The sequence below is a fragment of the Nicotiana tabacum genome, chromosome 10, assembly GCF_000715075.1.
Source record: "Nicotiana tabacum cultivar K326 chromosome 10, ASM71507v2, whole genome shotgun sequence".
Taxonomy (NCBI): domain Eukaryota; kingdom Viridiplantae; phylum Streptophyta; class Magnoliopsida; order Solanales; family Solanaceae; genus Nicotiana; species Nicotiana tabacum.
The window spans coordinates 46,360,499-46,378,749 of record NC_134089.1 but is presented as its reverse complement, the minus strand read 5'-3'; positions in this window follow the sequence as shown (position 1 = coordinate 46,378,749).

The following is an 18,251-nucleotide window of genomic DNA, read 5'->3' as shown; positions in this document are numbered from 1 at the left end:
TCTTCAACTTTTCTTTCAAAACGACCCTTCATTTTCTCCGATTAGGGTTTCTCTTAACCATTCCTTTAAAAAATCTCTTCTCTGATTCTTGATGTTGTTTTATGGGTTTACTATGTTCAAACTGCTTGTTATGCTTTCCTTCTACTTGAGTCAGTATGTTGAAACCCTAGTTCATTTTTGTCTCATCCGAGTTCTGAAACTGCATGTTTGAATATGCACTTGCTCGATTAAGTTCTTCGTTCTTGTTTGACTTATTTGATTTTGAGTTTTACCATCTTTTAAAATCAATTATTGTGGAAAACCCTAGGTCTTTTGTTCTGAGACTACTTGTGAAAGTATACTTGACTCGATTAAAGGTTCCTTGTTTTAGACTCTCTTTTCTTTTATGTGACCTATCTGATTCTGAGTTTCACTATCTTTTTAACTCGACTATTGTTGAAACACTAATTTCTTAAAATGTTTTCCTCACTTGTTACTGTGAGACCTTTACTTGTTTTGACTCTCTTCTTCACTTTGGCTATACATGTGATCCATGACTATCTAACTTTGTTCACTACTGAATCCTATGCTTATTTCTGCTACTGTTGTATATTATTTCTTTTGCCAATGTGTTTGGCCTCGCATGTCTGATGCTTCTGCTCACTCCATTTATATAGTGAAGTGAAAAATCATGTTTCTTCCTTGATTGATCTTGGTCTTGTGACTGATTGCAAAAGCTTTTCTTTTACGAGCCCTAATTTCTACTCATTTGTTTAAAGTTAATTTATCCCATTCCTTCACTATGATATTTTACCTTACTGAATCTTTTCCAAAATAAGCATGTCTTTGTACTTAGACTTGATTGTTTATTTCATGCTTTTACTACACCTTTTATGGCAATAATCAATCTGTTTCCAAACTGATTTTCCTTCCTTAATTAGACCTGCTGCTACCCGTTAAACAGGGATTCCTTATTTAAAGGGAATCACTTGGGTTAATTGATTCTGACTTGTGATTGTTTCCATTTTTTTGTTAAGACTTTACTTATTACCTTATTCTTCACCTGTTTTCAAAACTATAAATACCCACCTTTTTTCTTTCAAAGGGAGGAACCATCCGAGTTCAGAACACACACTTCACTCAAAACTCTCTCTTTTCTCTACTATTACTTGTGCTACTACTTGGTCTAGCCGGTTGAAAGCCAAAGCTAGGCTGTGGAAATTTGCTTACTTTTCCTTTCTACACTTTGCTTTTTACTGGTATGTCCTAGTTAATCTTCAAGCATCAACAACAATATGTTTATTTAGTTGTTTTAGGTTCCTTCACTCTTGCCTGCTTTTGCTTATGTTTATGCAACAAAGTTACATTAATAAGCATGCTACAATCTGCTCCCTCCCCTTCTAAATTAACGTTTTCCCTTATGTATGTACTTTGTCAGTCACTTGTCATGTGATTTGCTGACTCATGAATCCCAAACCCCCATATCCCCCTATGTATTTGTGTTCTCTGGTTGGTTTGTGGGCATGTCAACATCATCTATTGTTGTGCATGTCCTAACCCGACCCTTCTTGGGGTCATATGCTTTATGCTATGTATTCTTAATACCCCTGACCCCTTTGTGCAATTACTGATTTTGTGCAGTTCAAGTTTTACTACTATTGTTTTCAAATCACCCTTATCTCTTACTATTCTCACCCAGTTTTAAATAAATCTCGGTTTCTACACTTTCACTATACTCTTAGAACCTAGGTTATGCCCCTCTTGTGTGAGCCTTGCCTTGGGACCCTTGAGCTCCCTCTGAACTTGGACACATAAGGGTTTGCCCTTCCACACTGCACTCATCTCTATCTGATTATGCTAACCTAGGTGTAAGCACTGCCCGGAGTCCCTTGAGACCCTTAGGGAACTTCGACACACCCAGGTCTGAGAAAGACTTCGAAACAAGTGGCATTTGAGGTTGTTTATTCCATAACTCAGAGAGGAAGTCACAATCAAGATTCTTATGGTTGTAAATTCTTATTTTGCACTTTTCCTGTTGTAATTCAGTACGTGGTCTATAATAATTTAACAAATATTGGGGTTGGCTAGTGAAAGGGATGGGTTAACTATGCATGTTTTGCTATTATAAGGGTAGACACCATGCCTATAGGATCTGTTTTGTTTTAATTCAAGTTCTGCATGCTCCACTTTCACGCAGATAGAGAACATGTCTATAGGACTTGTTTAATGAACTCTACATGTTATATTACCACACTTAGACACCATCTCTATAGGATCTAAATGGCTATAATCAGACGTCATGTCTATAAGATTAAAATCAGTATTTTTCATAGAAATCACGCCTATAGGAATTTCAAGTAAGTCCTACCTGCTTCATTTCACGTTCAACTAGATATCATGTCTATCGGAATTAAAAATCAGCAATAATAGAGATCATGCCTATAGGATCTGAAACCAGTCTAGTTTAAAAATCAGTTTGACTCGTACTGTTCTTAATTAGTCTTAAACAACCTACTAATTTATTAATACGGCTTAGATAGCATGCCTATAGGATCCAAATCGCTTGTTTAAAACTTTCACTGCTTTGCTGCATTCTTAATCAGTAATAGACATCATGCTTTAGGATATCACCAATACACACTTAGGCAAGCCTAAGGTAATAACAACAAAACTGAATCCGCTTTTGTTTAATTAGCAACTGCTACAACCAGCAGGCAGGCCTGATTCGGACTTCTTATCTGAGGTATGTAAAAAATTGGTCTGCTTCAACAATTAAAACTCCCTTGCCTTTGTACTTTAAATTCTGACCCTAAATGTGTTTAATTCATGCTATTTATATGCTTTACTTGAGGAGGTATATATGAGCCTCTTAGTTGTTTATATTTTTCTCCTAATGTATAGTCCTATGTGTTTTGAATGCCACCTTAGTTTTTTACCTTTAAAAACTCAAGAGTCAGCCTAAAATCCTCCCTCTTATAGGAATAGTAGTCCTAAGTTCCTCCGGGACTGAACGGAATTGGATGGGTAATAGCATGCAATAGAGGTCGAGACCAATCCACGCTTTAATACCTTAATGGAGTGGGAAGGGTAGATATGGATATGATGACCGGTGCGATAATACCACGTGTATCCCTTCTTCTGAGGAGTGTCATACCGGGCATCGCATTGATGTGATCCATATTATAAATAAACCTAGGACCCCCTCCTTTTCTTTTATATTCTCAAGTATTTGTAGAACTGTGACTTCTTTTTCAAAATTCGCCTTTTAATAATTGTTCTTTCAAACCCTTATGTGTTTAAACCTAAATCCCGTACTATTTGAGCCTACACTTGTCTATCTTCTAATTATACAAAATTCACAAAACTATCTGGCCGGGAACCACACTAGTGGATCCTGAGGGGTGCCTAACACCTTCCCCTTAGGATAATTTCAAGCCCTTACCCTATCTCTGATTATCAAAAAAAACATAGAAATGAACTCTATAGGTGTCCTAATGCACCTTAAATCATTAGGTGGCAACTCTTCAAATGCAAAACCCAGTTCCCAAAAGGAATGAGTTGTCCTATACCCAAAATATCATAAACCTAATTTTCCGATGCGAAGATGAAAAAAAGGGGCACGATAGCGTATATATGTATATTATATGTATATGGGATATGGGAAAAGGTTACGGGGTTATATACGTACCACCACCTGATCAGCTGGTATACGTTGATGATTTGCCCACAGTGGCCGAGATGATATGATGGGATGCCCTCAGAAGCTTGATAATGTTATGAACACATGTACCTAGGCACGATATGACATTCATATGCATATGCATGACACTATAAGTATTTCATGATTTACAGAGTTATCCATACTTACAGGTTAGGTCATTTACTCTATATTTCTTCCAAGTCTGTTATGTACTTATTTTTGTGCCTTACATACTCAGTACATTATTCGTACTGACTTTCATTTTGCCTGGGGACGCTGCATTTCACGCTGCATTTCTCAGCGGAAGATGTTGGTGCTCTCCATTTGCTTCGGAGTTACTTGTTTGGTTAGTATGATTTAGATGTGTATAGTTTGGTATGGCGGGACTCTATCCCGACCTTTATGAAAATTATGTGTTCTTAGAGGCTTGTAGACAGATGTTATGTACGTAAAAGATTGTATGGCCTTGTCAACCTATATTCAGTGTACGAGTGGTTATTTTGGCCTTATAGGCCCGTATGTCTTACGTATAAATTGGTATTATATGTTATATTCTACCTATTTTATAGCAGCCTCTCCTGCTCAGTTATCTATGATAGTATGATATGAAAAGATACGTTATGTTGGTACTCGGTTGAGTAAGGTACCGGATGCCGTCGCAGCCCATCGTTTTGGTTCGTGATATTTCGCATGTCCCTTCCCAGTTTGCACATTGATAATCTCTATTTTTGTTACTACTTTGTATATATATACTTGTATAGGTTTATTTACGTAGGTTTCCTATCATAACCTCGTCACAACCTTGTCGAAGTTAGGCTCGACACTTACGGAGTATTGAGTTAGTTGTACTCATACTACACTTTTGTACTTCTTGTGCAGATTTTGGTATTAGTCCTAGCAGTGCGTAAGGTACGTTAGCTTGGATCATTGCAGATGGAGAATTGAGGCAGATCTGTTAGCGTCCACATGCCTTGAAGCCGCCTTCCTCTTCCCTCTTTTACTAATCATTTCTTTCGAAACAATTGTATTTATTTTAGATTGTTTGTAGAACTTCTAGTTGCTCCTGTGCTCTTGACTCTGGATATTTGGGTGTTGATATTATTACATGACTTATGCTAGTATTGTATTATATGGAGTTCCTATCTCTCATTATTTATCATCATTTTGTTTACACTATTAAAATTTGGCTATTTAACCATCTCACGTCGGCTTGCCTAACAAGTGGATGTTAGGCACTATCAAGACCCTAAGGTTGGGATTCTGAGTTGTGACAAGTTGGCATCAGAGCACTAGGTTGCCTAGGTCTCTAGAGTCATAAGCAAGATTAATAGAGTCTAGAGGATCGGTACGGATAAATCTGTACAAATCTTCTAGAGGTTGTGGAGTTTAGGAACAATTTCACTTATTTCCTTCTCTATCGTGCGATTTTATTCTACTATTGATGATTGAACAATTTTATTCTTGTTCTCTCGCATATGGAGAGAAAACGCACAGCATCTGTACCTGGACAAGAGGCGGATCCCCTAGTGGTAGCTACGACCACTACTAGGGGTAAAACCCGAGGCTGAGGTCGAGCCAGAGGCCGAGGCAGGGGCAGGGCTCAGACTAGAGCTCGAGCAGCAGCACCCATAGTGGAGCCTTAGATTGAGCATGAGGAGGAGGTTCCACCTCAGACGGTACCCATCGGGCCATCTCAGGTCCTGGAGGGGTTCATAGTCACTCCAGTACTTCAGGACGCTCTAGTCCGTTTGTTGGGCCTTATAGAGAGTGTGGCCCATGCCGCTACATTCCCGATGGCACCAACCATCTTTCGGGCTGGGGAAAGAGCACAAACTCCTGCTACTCACACTCTGGAGTATGCGGCTCCCTGGTATTAGACTCCAGCAGCCCCGCTAGTTAGGGTGGTTCAGCCGGTCATTGCGGCATAGATCGGTGATAGGCCCGCTATCTCTAATAAGGCTTTGTTGAGGTTGGATAAGTTTACCAAGCTATTTCTTGTTCATTTCAGTGGTGCACCTTCTAAGGACCCACAAGATTATCTAGGCTACTGCTATGAGGTGTTGTAGAACATAGGTATAGTTGAGACCAATAGGGTCGATCTTGCGGTGTTTCAGATGACAGGTTCCGTCAATAGATGGTGGAGGGATTACATTTTAAGTAGACCATCTAGTTCGCCTTCACTTATGTGGGATTAGGTCTCACAACTATTTCTAGAGAAGTTCATTCCTATCACTCTGTGAGAGGATTACCGCATGCAGTTTAAGCGTCTTCAACAGGGGTAGTATGACTGTTACCCCATACGAGACTTGATTTGTAGACCTAGCTCACCATGCTAGTATCTTGCTCCCTACTGAAAGGGAGAGAGTGAGGAGATCATTGATGGTATCACTTTCACTATGGAGATACAAATAGCTAAGGAAACTGGAGACTATATTACTTTTTCGAAGGTCGTAAATAATGCCTAATGGATCGAGATGGTTCTTAGTCAGGAGAGGGGGTCGTTGTCTGCTAAGAGGCCTCATTATTTCGGTGGTTTCAATGGTGCCTCTTCTGGAGGCAGGGATACTTTTGGTAGAGGCCATCCTTCCAGGCCATTTCAACTAGCACTTCAAGCATTCCACAGTGCTTCGGGTAGTTAGGGTCTTTCATCTTGAGCAGCTAGCCTATAGTGCACCACCAACTCCTATTAGTGCACCTCCAATCTAGAGTTATCAGAGTGGTTACCTAGGTCGACAATACTAGTTCCAGGGTTAGCTGCCACAGTAGCCGAGGGCTTGTTTTACTTGTAGGGATCTGAGGCACCTTGCTAGGTTTTGCCCCAAATCTCAGGGTGGCATGCAACAGCAAGGTTCTCATGCCATGGTTCCAACATTGATTGCTCCACCGCTCGCTCAGCCAGCTAAAGGTAGGGGCCATGCAAACCGAGGTGGAGGTCAGACTATTAGAGGTGGAGTTCAGGCCATTAGAGGTGGAAGCCAGCCAACTAGAGGCCATCCTAGAGATGTAGGCAGAGTAGTGGGCCCCAGAACAATTTTTGCATTTGAAGAGTCGCCACCTAATGATTAAGGTGCATTAGGACAACAATAGAGATTCAATTCTATGTTTGTTTAGGTAACCAGAGATTGGTTAAGGGCTTGAAATTATTCCAAGGGGAAGGTGTTAGGCACCCCTCAGGATCCACTAGTGTGGTTCCTGGCCAGACAGTTATTGTGAATTTAGGGTGCAATTAACATATAAGCAGATAAGGCTCAAACAAGAGGGGATTTCAATGCACAATAGTTTGAAAGTAAACAAAGGTTGAAAGAGCAATTAAAAGAACTGATTTTAAATAAGGAGTTACAATGCTTAAAAAGAAGGGGGAAATAAAGAAATGGGGTCCTAGGTTTACCAAAAATATGGATCACATCAATGCTATACCCGGTAATCACTCCTCAAAAGAGGGATTACATGTGGCATTAGCGCACTGGTCATCATATCCATTTCTACCCTTCCCACCCCGTTAAGGTATTACAGCGCGGATTGGTCTCGATTACTATTGCATGCTATTACCCGTCCCATTCCTATCAGTCCCTGAGGCACTTAGGACTATTATTCCTAAAGGGGGGGATATTAGGTCGATTGGTTTAAAAGGATAAAAATCTAAGACGACATACAAAAAACAGATAATATGGCATATAAAGGGGAAACATGTAAACAGACAAAAGGCTCATGTATACCTCCTCAAAACAAAAGCACATAACTAGCATGACTTGCACATACTTTTTAGGTCTGATTTAAAGCACATAAAGACGAGGGAAGTTAATTGTTGAGGCAGATTAATTTATCTCATAACTCAGATAAGAAGTCCGAATCAGGCCTGCCTGTTGGCTGTAACAACTAACAAAGGCGGATTCAATTTTACAGTTATTACCCTAAATCTTGCCTAAGTGTTTAGACGGGGTCCAATAGGCATTATATCTACTTAATTCAGAAGGTGGTGAAACAGTGAGAACTCAAAACGTACTGCTTGAAATCCTATAGGCATGCCTGCTAAACCTTGTTGAAACTAAGGGAACTATCAAATAGAGGTTCAGAATAGACGAATTTAAAATTAGACTAGTTCCAAATTCTGTTGATGATAGTATCTACTATTGCTGACTCTAATCCACATGGGCATGATATCTAACATTGAATGTGAATGGAACGACTCAAATTTATTTAAGAAACCTTATAAGCATGATTTGTATGTGTTACTGATTTCAGCATGTTGTTGGGTATAACCAATTGTGCCCTAAAAAAACATGATATCTAAATGGTGACAAATGTATAGAATTTTAGACAATCCCTATAGGAAGGTTATATAGATGTGATGTTGAACAAGTAAGTCCTATAGACATGGTTTCTAAATGCGATTTTAACAAGTAGAGAATGCAGTCCTATAGGCATGTTTTCTACCCTTGAGTATGCATAATTTCCCAACCCTTTTTTCACTAGCAAGCGCCAAATGTTCATTACAAATTCTTACAAACCGGAATTAATATATTACATCAAAAAAAAGTACAAAGAAAAGTTACAAACAGAGGAAGCCTGATTCATCACTTCCTCTCTGAGTTATGAGATAAACCAACTCAAAATACCATTGATCCAAAGCCTTTCTCAGCCTCGAGTGTGTCAGAGTTCCTAAAGGGCCTCAATAGGACCCCGGGCAGTGCTCACACCCAAGTTTCATAACCAAAATAGGGAGAAGTATAGTATGGAAATGCCAGCCCTCATGTGTCCAAGTTCAGAGGGAGATCATGGGTCCCAAGGCAAGGCTCACATGAGGGGGGCAGAACATAAGTCTAAGAAAAGAGTGAAGAGTGCAGAAACCAAGTTGTAAGAACTGAGGGAATAAAGGAGAGGGAAAGGGTGAGGGGAGTCAGCCATTAACACTTCAAAGAATTGATAACTTCACACAATGGGGCAGGGGATTGGGAATCCATTGCAAGGGGGCCTATATACTTAGGCATGGGTTAACTTTGGGCAAGCACAACAATAGGGAGTGATGTCATGCTTGTAAATCAAACAAAACACACAACACATAAGGGTAACAAGAAGGTTATGATCTTAGGAGGATCAACTTAGGGTGTTGCTCAGAAATATTCAATTCTGTCATGCCCCAAACTAACCACAAGTATTAATCACATTGGGGTAGGGATTTGGGACTCACAATACATTGATTCAGAACAGGAGAGAGGAAATTACAGCATGCTAAATAATGGTACTGAATTAAATACAAGCAGTAGTGATAATAGGTGAAATCTAGGTGATTTAGCTATTGTTTATGCTTCCGCTTGATTATATTCCGATATCATATTATGGTTAATTGATGAAAAATAGGCTCTAATTGTGATCTGTATACATTGCAGGATGAGGAGCCTAAATGATGCTTTCAATAGGAGATTGGAATGACTTATGAGCAAGAACAACCCCTAGGAGTCGAGTGTGCGCAAGGACGAGATGGAAAAATGGACAAAATCGAGCTACTGAAGCGCGCGAAGTTCCAAACTTCGCGCAATAGTTCGCGAGTGTTTCTGCCTGGAAGCCAAGAGAAGCGCGCGAACTATCGCGCGAACTCCATACTTCGCGCGATAGTTCGCGCGTGTCCTATCCGGAGAGACGATATTTAGGGGTAAAATTGGAATTCCTTCTTAATCCCACTCAATTTACATAAAGCAAAAACTCCATTATTATGGATCAGTTTTGAGAGGAAGAAATAATTTTAGAGAGAGAAAGTGAAGAGAAGACTCAATCTTAAAGTGAAGAAAAGAAGGGGATTACAATCTTGAAGCAAGGATTCAAAGAGTTCTTCTAAACTTTCTTCTATTTATTTGTTTATATTATGTTTAAGACTTTGATTGTTGATTTTTGTATGATTATGAGTAGCTAAAAACTCTAGTATTCTGTCACAACCCGGATTTCCCACCATCAGGTGTCGTGATGGCGCCTACTATCGGAGCTAGGCAAGCCAAATATTTAAAACATCTTTCCTGCTTTCTTTTAAACAATATAATAAACGAGACAAAATCTAAGCGGAAAACTTAAATCTAAAGCAACTGAAAACCAAATGTGCGGAAGTTTGAACCAAAATGCTACCTAGAGTCTGGTGTCACTAGCTCACGAAATACTACAAAATACTACAATCAATGTCTGAAGGGGAAATACATCATGTTTGTCTGATACAAGATAAACAAACAAAAAAAATAGGAAAGGGACTTCGGCCTGCGAACGCCAGCTAGGCTACCTCGAGAGTCCCTGGACTGAAGATAGCTCCCAGAAGTCCTACTGCAGTGGTCCGTAAGCTGCTCCCTGATCTGTGCACCAAAAATGCACAAAGTGTAGCATCAGCACAACCGACCCCATGTGCTGGTAAGTGCCTGGCCTAACCCCGGCGAATTAGTGACGAGGCTAGACAGTACGTGCCACACGATCCCATAATATCATATATAAGTGGACGACGTGCCACACGATCCCATAATATCATATATAAGTGGACGGCGTGCCACACGATCCCATAATATCATATATAAGTGGACGGCGTGCCACACGATCCCATAATATCATATATAAGTGGACGGCGTGCCACACGATCCCATAATATCATATATAAGTGGACGGCGTGCCACACGATCCCATAATATAGATCGTAATATCTGACTTCATTATAGTAGACCCCTTCAGGGGAGAATAACAACTCAATACCTTTAACCCGGCAAGGGTACAACTAACAGCCCAAAATATCCCGACAAGGGAGAATAAATATATCAGTCTACACATCCCGGCAAGGGAGTATTCACAACACATTCCCCTTTTAAATCATTCTTCCTCAACCGTTCACATTATATGAAACTTATCAAATAAACAAGGAGCTTGTGTCACATTATTCGAATTAAAAGCAATCAAGACTCACGGTCATGCTAGACTCTGGTGCATAGATAACCGTCACCATACCTATACACCGTACTCCACATTAGCAAGTAGCAAATATCATCCTAATCCTATTCCCTCAAGCCAAACTTAGAACAAACACTTACCTCAAATGCTCCAAACTCAACTCACGTTTCTAGTATAGCTTTACCTCTTGATTCCACCACCAATCCGCTCGGATCTAGTCATAAGTTACTTAATCACATTAATAATTACTAAATGAATCATTCCCAATGCATGAAAATAGATTTTTCAAGGTTTTTCCCAAAAAGGTCAAAAATACCCCCGGACCCACGTGGTCGAAACTCGAGGTTCGGACCAAAACCCGGTTACCCATTCCCCCACGAATCCAAATATATGATTTGTTTTTAAATCGGACCCCAAATTGAGGTCCAACTTCTCAATTTGTAGAAAACCTAGATTCTACCCAAAACACCCAATTTTCCCCATGAAAATCTTTGATTTGAAGTTGAAATTATATTAAAAGATGTTAAGGGATAAAGAAATTAAGTTAGAGATCACTTACCAATCGTTTTGGAGAAGAAAAGTTGTTTGGAAAATCGCCTCTTAGGTTTTGGGTTTTTTTTTTGAAAATTGAAAAATGACTGAGATTTCCGAACTTGTATACCTTTCTGAGGACCTGGCGCGAACCGCACAAAAATGTGTTGCGGCCGCGCCGAGTGGGAGAAAAGTGGGGCTTCTCTGAACCTTCCAGCGTGGACCGCACTGTTTTGGTGCGCGGCCGCGCTGGCTAACCTGAAACCCTATCCCTCAGACTCAGCCACGCGGACCGCACAAAAATGCATCGCGGCCGTGCGGCTCCAGCGCGGACCACACGGAAATGACCGCGGCCGCGCTGGTGTCTGCAACACCTGAACCTGCATTTTTTAAGTCCAAGACCTCCCGGGCCCCATTCAAAACTCTCCCGAGCCCTCGGGGCTCCAACCCAAACATGCACACAACCTTAAAAACATCTTACGGACTTACTCGTGCGATCAAATCGCCCAAATAACATTATATACATAGGATCAAGCCTCAAACACATGATTTTCTTTTCTTCAACTTTCATAACTCAAATTCTCCATTTTTAGTCCGAAACATGTCATATGACGTCCGTTTTTAGTCAAACTTTACAGATAGTGCATAACACATATTTAAGACTTGTTCCGGGCGTCGGAACCAAAATACGAGCCCGATACCTATATTTTCTAACTCCTTTTCATTTCAAATTTTCATATCAAATTTCAGAAAAATAATTTCTTTCAAAAATTCATTTCTCGGGCTTGGGACCTCAGAATTTGATTCTGGGCACACGTCCAAGTCCCATATTTTTCTACGAAGTTAACATTATGCATATTAATACCAAAATTAATCAAATGTTTCACATAATTCACATATTCTAACATAAAAACTTTCCGGCTACGCGCCCGAACTGTGCACGCCAATCGAGGCAACTAAAAGCGAGGTTTTCAAGGCCTCGGTATCACGGAACAAGGAAGAATTACGGTGATGACTCCTTGGGTCGTCACATTCTCTACCTCTAAAACAACCGTTCGTCCTCGAACGGACAAAAGAAAGAAGTACATGTGTCGGGAAATAAATGAGGATAACGGCTCCGCATATCGGACTCGGACTCCCAGGTCGATGCCTCAGGAGGCTGACCTCTCCACTGAACACGCACCGAAGGAAAACTCTTCGATCTCAACTGTCGTACCTGCCGCTCTAGAATAGCCACCGGCTCCTCCTCATATGACTGATCCTTGTCCAATTGGACAGTGCTGAAATCTAACACGTGCGATGGATCTCCGCGATACTTCCGGAGCATAGACACATGAAACACGGGATGCACAGCTGACAAGCTAGGTGGCAAGGCAAGTCTATAAGCCACCTCTCCCACACGATCAATAATCTCAAATGGACCGATGAACCTAGGGCTGAGCTTGCCCTTCTTACCAAATCTCGTCACGCCCTTCATAGGAGATACACGGAGCAATACCCGCTCACCAACCATGAAGGCAACATCTCAGAACTTGCGGTCTGCGTAACTCTTCTGTCTGGACTGAGCTGTACGAAGTCTATCCTGAATAATCCTGACCTTGTCCAAGGCTTCCTGAACCAGATCCGTACCCAATAATCGAGCCTCTCCCGGCTAAAACCATCCAACTGGAGACCGACATCGCCTACCATACAACGCCTCGTACGGAGCCATCTGAATGTTGGACTGGTAGCTGTTGTTGTAGGCAAACTTTGCTAAAGGCAAAAACTGGTCCCACGAGCCTCCAAAATCAATGACACAGGCTCGGAGCATGTCCTCAAGAACCTGAATAGTCCTCTCGGACTGACCGTCCGTCTGGGGATGGAATGTTGTACTCAACTCAACCTGGGTGCCCAACTCTCACTGAACCGCTCTCCAGAAATGCGAGGTAAACTGCATACCCCGATCCGAAATGATAGATAGCGGCACCCTATGAAGGCGAACAATCTCCTTGATATAAATCTCTGCTAACTTTTCGGACGAATAGGTGGCTTCAATAGGAACAAAATGCGCTGACTTGGTCAGCCTATCAACAATGACCCAAACTGCATCAAACTTTTTTCGAGTCATCGGAAGTCCAGTAACGAAATCCATCGTAATCCTCTCCCACTTCCACTCAGGAAGTGCAATCCTCTGAGATAGACCACCAGGTCTTTGATGCTCGTACTTAACCTGCTGACAATTCAAACATCGAGCCACGTGCACAACGATGTCTTTCTTCATCTTACGCCACCAATAGTGCTGCCTCAGATCCTGATACATCTTCGCGGTGCCCGGGTGAATAGAATACCGAGAACTGTGGGCGTCCGCTAAGATCAACTCTCGAATCCCATCAGCATTGGGCACACAAACTCGCCCCTGCAATCTCAATACACCATCATCATCTAAGGTTACTTTCTTGGCACCTCCACGCTGCACCGTGTCTCTCAAGACACACAAATGGGGATCCTCAAACTGCCGCTCGCGGATACGCTCTAATAGTGAGGAACAAGCAACCGTGCAAGCTAACACTTTGCTAGGCTTAGAAATATCCAACCTCACAAGACGATTGGCCAAGGCCTGAACATCTAAAGCAAGCGATCTCTGGCTGGCTGGAATATAAGCAAGACTACCCATGCTGGCGGACTTCCTGCTCAATGCATCGGCCACCACATTGGCCTTCCCCGGGTGGTATAAGATAGTAACATCATAATCCTTTAGCAACTCTAACCACCTTCTCTGCCTGAAATTCAACTCTTTCTGCTTGAACAGATACTGAAGACTCTTATGATCAGTGTAAACCTCACACATCATGCCATATAAGTAATGCCTCCAGATCTTCAGGGCATGAACAATGGCTGCCAACTCGAGATCATGAACCGAATAATTCTTCTCGTGGATCTTCAACTGCCTCGAAGCAAAAGCAATACCTTGCCTTCCTGCATCAACACTGCACCAAGCCTAATACGAGACGCATCACAATAGACCATATATGGCCCTGAACCTGTGGGCAAAACCAATACCAGTGCCGTAGTCAGAGCCGTCTTGAGCTTCTGAAAGCTCGCCTCACACTCGTCCGACCACCTGAACTGGACACCCTTCTGGGTCAATCTGGTCATAGGGGCTGCAATGGATGAAAACCCCTCCACGAACCGACGGTAGTAACCTGCTAACCCTAGGAAACTCTGAATATCCGTAGCTAAAGCTGGTCGAGGCCAGTTCTTGACTGCCTCTATCTTCTTCGGGTCTACCTGAATACCTGCTGCTGATACGAAATGACCCAGGAATGCGACCGAACTCAACCAAAACTCGCACTTTGAGAACTTAGCATACAACTGACTATCCTTTAGGGTTTGAAGGACCACTCTGAGGTGTTGCTCATGCTCCTCCTAACTGCGGGAGTATATAAGAAGATCGTCAATGAAGACTATCACGAACAAGTCCAAATAAGGTCTGAACACTCGGTTCATCAACTCCATGAACGTTGCTGGGGCATTAGTCAATCTAAATGACATGACCAAAAACTCATAGTGCACATACCGAGTGCGAAATGTTGTCTTAGGGACATCAGACGCCCTAATCCTCAGCTGGTGGTAGCCAGATCTCAAATCTATCTTTGAAAACACCCTCGCACCCTGAAGCTGATCGAATAAATCGTCGATCCTCGGCAGTGGATACTTATTCTTAATTGTAACCTTGTTCAATTGCCGTTAATCGATGCACATTCTCATCGAACCATCCTTTTTCTTAACAAACAACACCGGCGCACCCCAAGGCGAAACACTGGGTCTAATGAAACCTTTCTCAAGCAAGTCCTGCAGTTGTTCCTTTAACTCTTTCAACTCCGGTGGGGCCATACAATATGGCGGGATAGAAATGGGCTGAGTGCCCGGGGCCAAATCAATACAAAAGTCGATATCCCTATCGGGCGGCATACCCGGCAAGTCTGAAGGGAAAACCTCAGGAAACTCCTGAACAATGGGCACAGAATCAATAGAAGGGGCCTCCGCGCTAGAATCGCGAACGTACGCCAAGTAGGCCAAACATCCCTTCTCGACCATACACCGAGCTTTCACATACGAGATAACACTACGGGTACAATGAGCAGAAGTCCCCCTCCACTCTAAACAGGGCAAATCCGGTAAGGCTAAGGTCACGGTCTTGGCATGGCAATCCAAGATAGCATGGTACGGGGATAACCAATCCATCCCCAATATAACATCAAAGTCGACCATGTCCAAAAGCAACAAATCAACACGGGTCTCAAGACCACCAATCACTACGATACAAGAACAATGAACTTGGTCGACCACAATATAATCACCCACCGGTGTTGACACATAAACAGGAATACTCAACGAGTCACTAGGCATAACCAAATAGGGTGCAAAATAGGACGACACATATGAATACATAGATTCGGGATCAAATAGCTTAGAAGCATCCCTATCACAGACCGGAATAGTACATGTAATCACAGCATCTGATGACTCAGCCTCTGGCCTGGCTGACAAAGCATAACAACGGGGCTGGGCCCCACCTCCCTGAATCATATCCCTGGGACGATCTGCTGCTGGTTGACCCCTACCTCTAGCGATCTGAGCTCCACCTCTAAAACCTCTACCTCCACCTCTATGTCCTCTACCCCCGCCTCTAGCTGGCTGGGCAGGCTATGGGGCAACTAGTGCCTGGATCATCGGGCGAGAACCCTGCTACTGCGAGCTGCTGGAAACTCGAGGGCAATATCTGGCAATGTGACTCACATCGCCGCAAGTATAACAAGCCCTCGGCTGCTGAGAATAACGAAGTGGTGGTGCACTGATAGGTGCTGATGGTGAACTGAAGAGCTGCTGGTCAGAATACTGCGGCTAAGAACCACGACCACCTGGTGTACCATGAGAAACCTGGAGAGCTGACTGAAAGGGCCTCGAAGGATGGCCTCTACCATAAGAATCCCTACCTCCAGACGAGGTACCACTGAATCTACCAGAATGATGGGGCCTCTTATCAGACCCATGACCACCTCCCTGAGCAAGTGCCATCTCTATCCGGCGGGCACCATCTGCCGCCTCTTGAAATGAAATCTCACTACCGGCACTCATGGCCATCTGAACACGGATTGGCTGGGCCAACCCATCAATAAACTTCCACACCCTCTCCCTATCGGTGGGGAGTATCATAATGGCATGACGAGCAAGATCAATGAACCGGGTCTCATACTGGGTGACCGACATAGGACCCTGCTGGAGACACTCAAACTGCCTGCGAAGAGCATCTCGCTGAGTAACTGGGAGAAACTTCCCCAGAAATAACTCTGAAAACAGATCCCAGGTCAATGATGGCGACCCTGCTGGCCTGGTTAAACAGAAATCCCTCCACCAAGTCTTGGCGGATCCTGCCAGGCGAAAAGTGGCAAAGTCGACCCCATTGGTCTCTACAATTCCCATAGTCCGTAGAACCTCATGACAGCTGAATATGAAATCCTAAGCATCCTCTGAGGGAGTGCCACTATATGTAGTAGTAAAGAGCTTGGTGAAACGATCAAGCCTCCACAAAGCATCCGCGGACATAGCCGCACCATCACTGGACTGAGCCGCAATACCTGGCTGGGCTACCACAGCTGGCTGAACTGCTGGAACCTTAGCCTGAGGAGCTACCGGCTCTGGAGTACGAGTATCGGGAGTCTGAACTCCTCCCCCAGCCTGAGATGTGGCTGGAGCTGCGGGAAGCAAACCCGCTCTAGAAATGCCCTCCATAAAGCGTACCAATTGGACAAAAGCGTCCTGAAACACTGGAGTGGCTATGAAACCCTCCGGGACCTGAGTTGGGCCCACTGGAATAGCTGGGGCCGGAACCTCCTCCTCAAAATCGACCTAAGGCTCCGTCGCTGGAAATGCTGCTCGGGGCTGAGCCCTACCCCGGCCTCGGCCTCGCCTTCTGCCCCTAATAGGGGCTGCTGCTGGGGGGTCAGGCTGTTGCGCGGTAGAAGAGGAAGCACGTGTCCTCTCCATCTGCGAAAGAACAGAGTGGAAAGACAATCAGTACTTGAGAAACAGAATCGCACGACAAGAATGAACAAGGTGAAGTTTTCCTAACTCGAAAGCCTCTGCGGGATAAATACATACGTCTCCGTACCGATCCCTCAGACTCTACTGAGCTTGTCCGTGAGTTGTGAGACCGAAGTAACCTAGAGCTCTGATACCAACTTGTCACGACCCGGATTTCCCACCATCGGGTGTCGTGATGGCGCCTACTACCGGAGCTAGGCAAGCCAAATATTTAAAACACCTTTCATGCTTTCTTTCAAACAATATAATAAACGAGACAAAATCTAAGCGGAAAACTTAAATCTAAAGCAACTGAAAACCAAAAGTGGGGAAGTTTGAACCAAAATGCTACCCAGAGTCTGGTGTTACTAGCTCACGGACTACTACAGAATACTACAATCAATGTCTGAAGGGAAAATACATCATGTTTGTCTGATACAAGATAAATAAACAAAAAAAAACATGGAAAGGGACTTCGACCTGCGAACGCCAGCTAGGCTACCTCGAGAGTCCCTGGACTGAAGATAGCTCCCAGAAGTCCTACTGCTGCGGTCCGTAAGCTGCTCCGTGATCTGTGCACCAAAAATGCACAAAGTGTAGCATCAGCACAACCGACCCCATGTGCTGGTAAGTGCCTGGCCTAACCCCAGCGAAGTAGTGACGAGGCTAGACAGTACCTACCATAGTTAACCTGTACAGATATATATACAAGAAGTGCAAGAAAACAATAACAAGATAATACAAAGTAAAACTGGGGGGGAGACATACTATCGGGGAGTAACAGATAAAAATGAAATATCGGAAATAAATAGAAGAAACTCCGGTTTCTATGATATATATATATCCCATAATATCATATATAAGTGGACGGTGTGCCACACGATCCCATAATATCATATATAAGTGGACAGCGTGCCACACGATCCCATAATATCATATATAAGTGGACGGCGTGCCACACGATCCCATAATATCATATATAAGTAGACGGCGTGCCACACGATCCCATAATATCATATATAAGTGGACGGCGTGCCACACGATCCCATAATATAGATCGTAATAT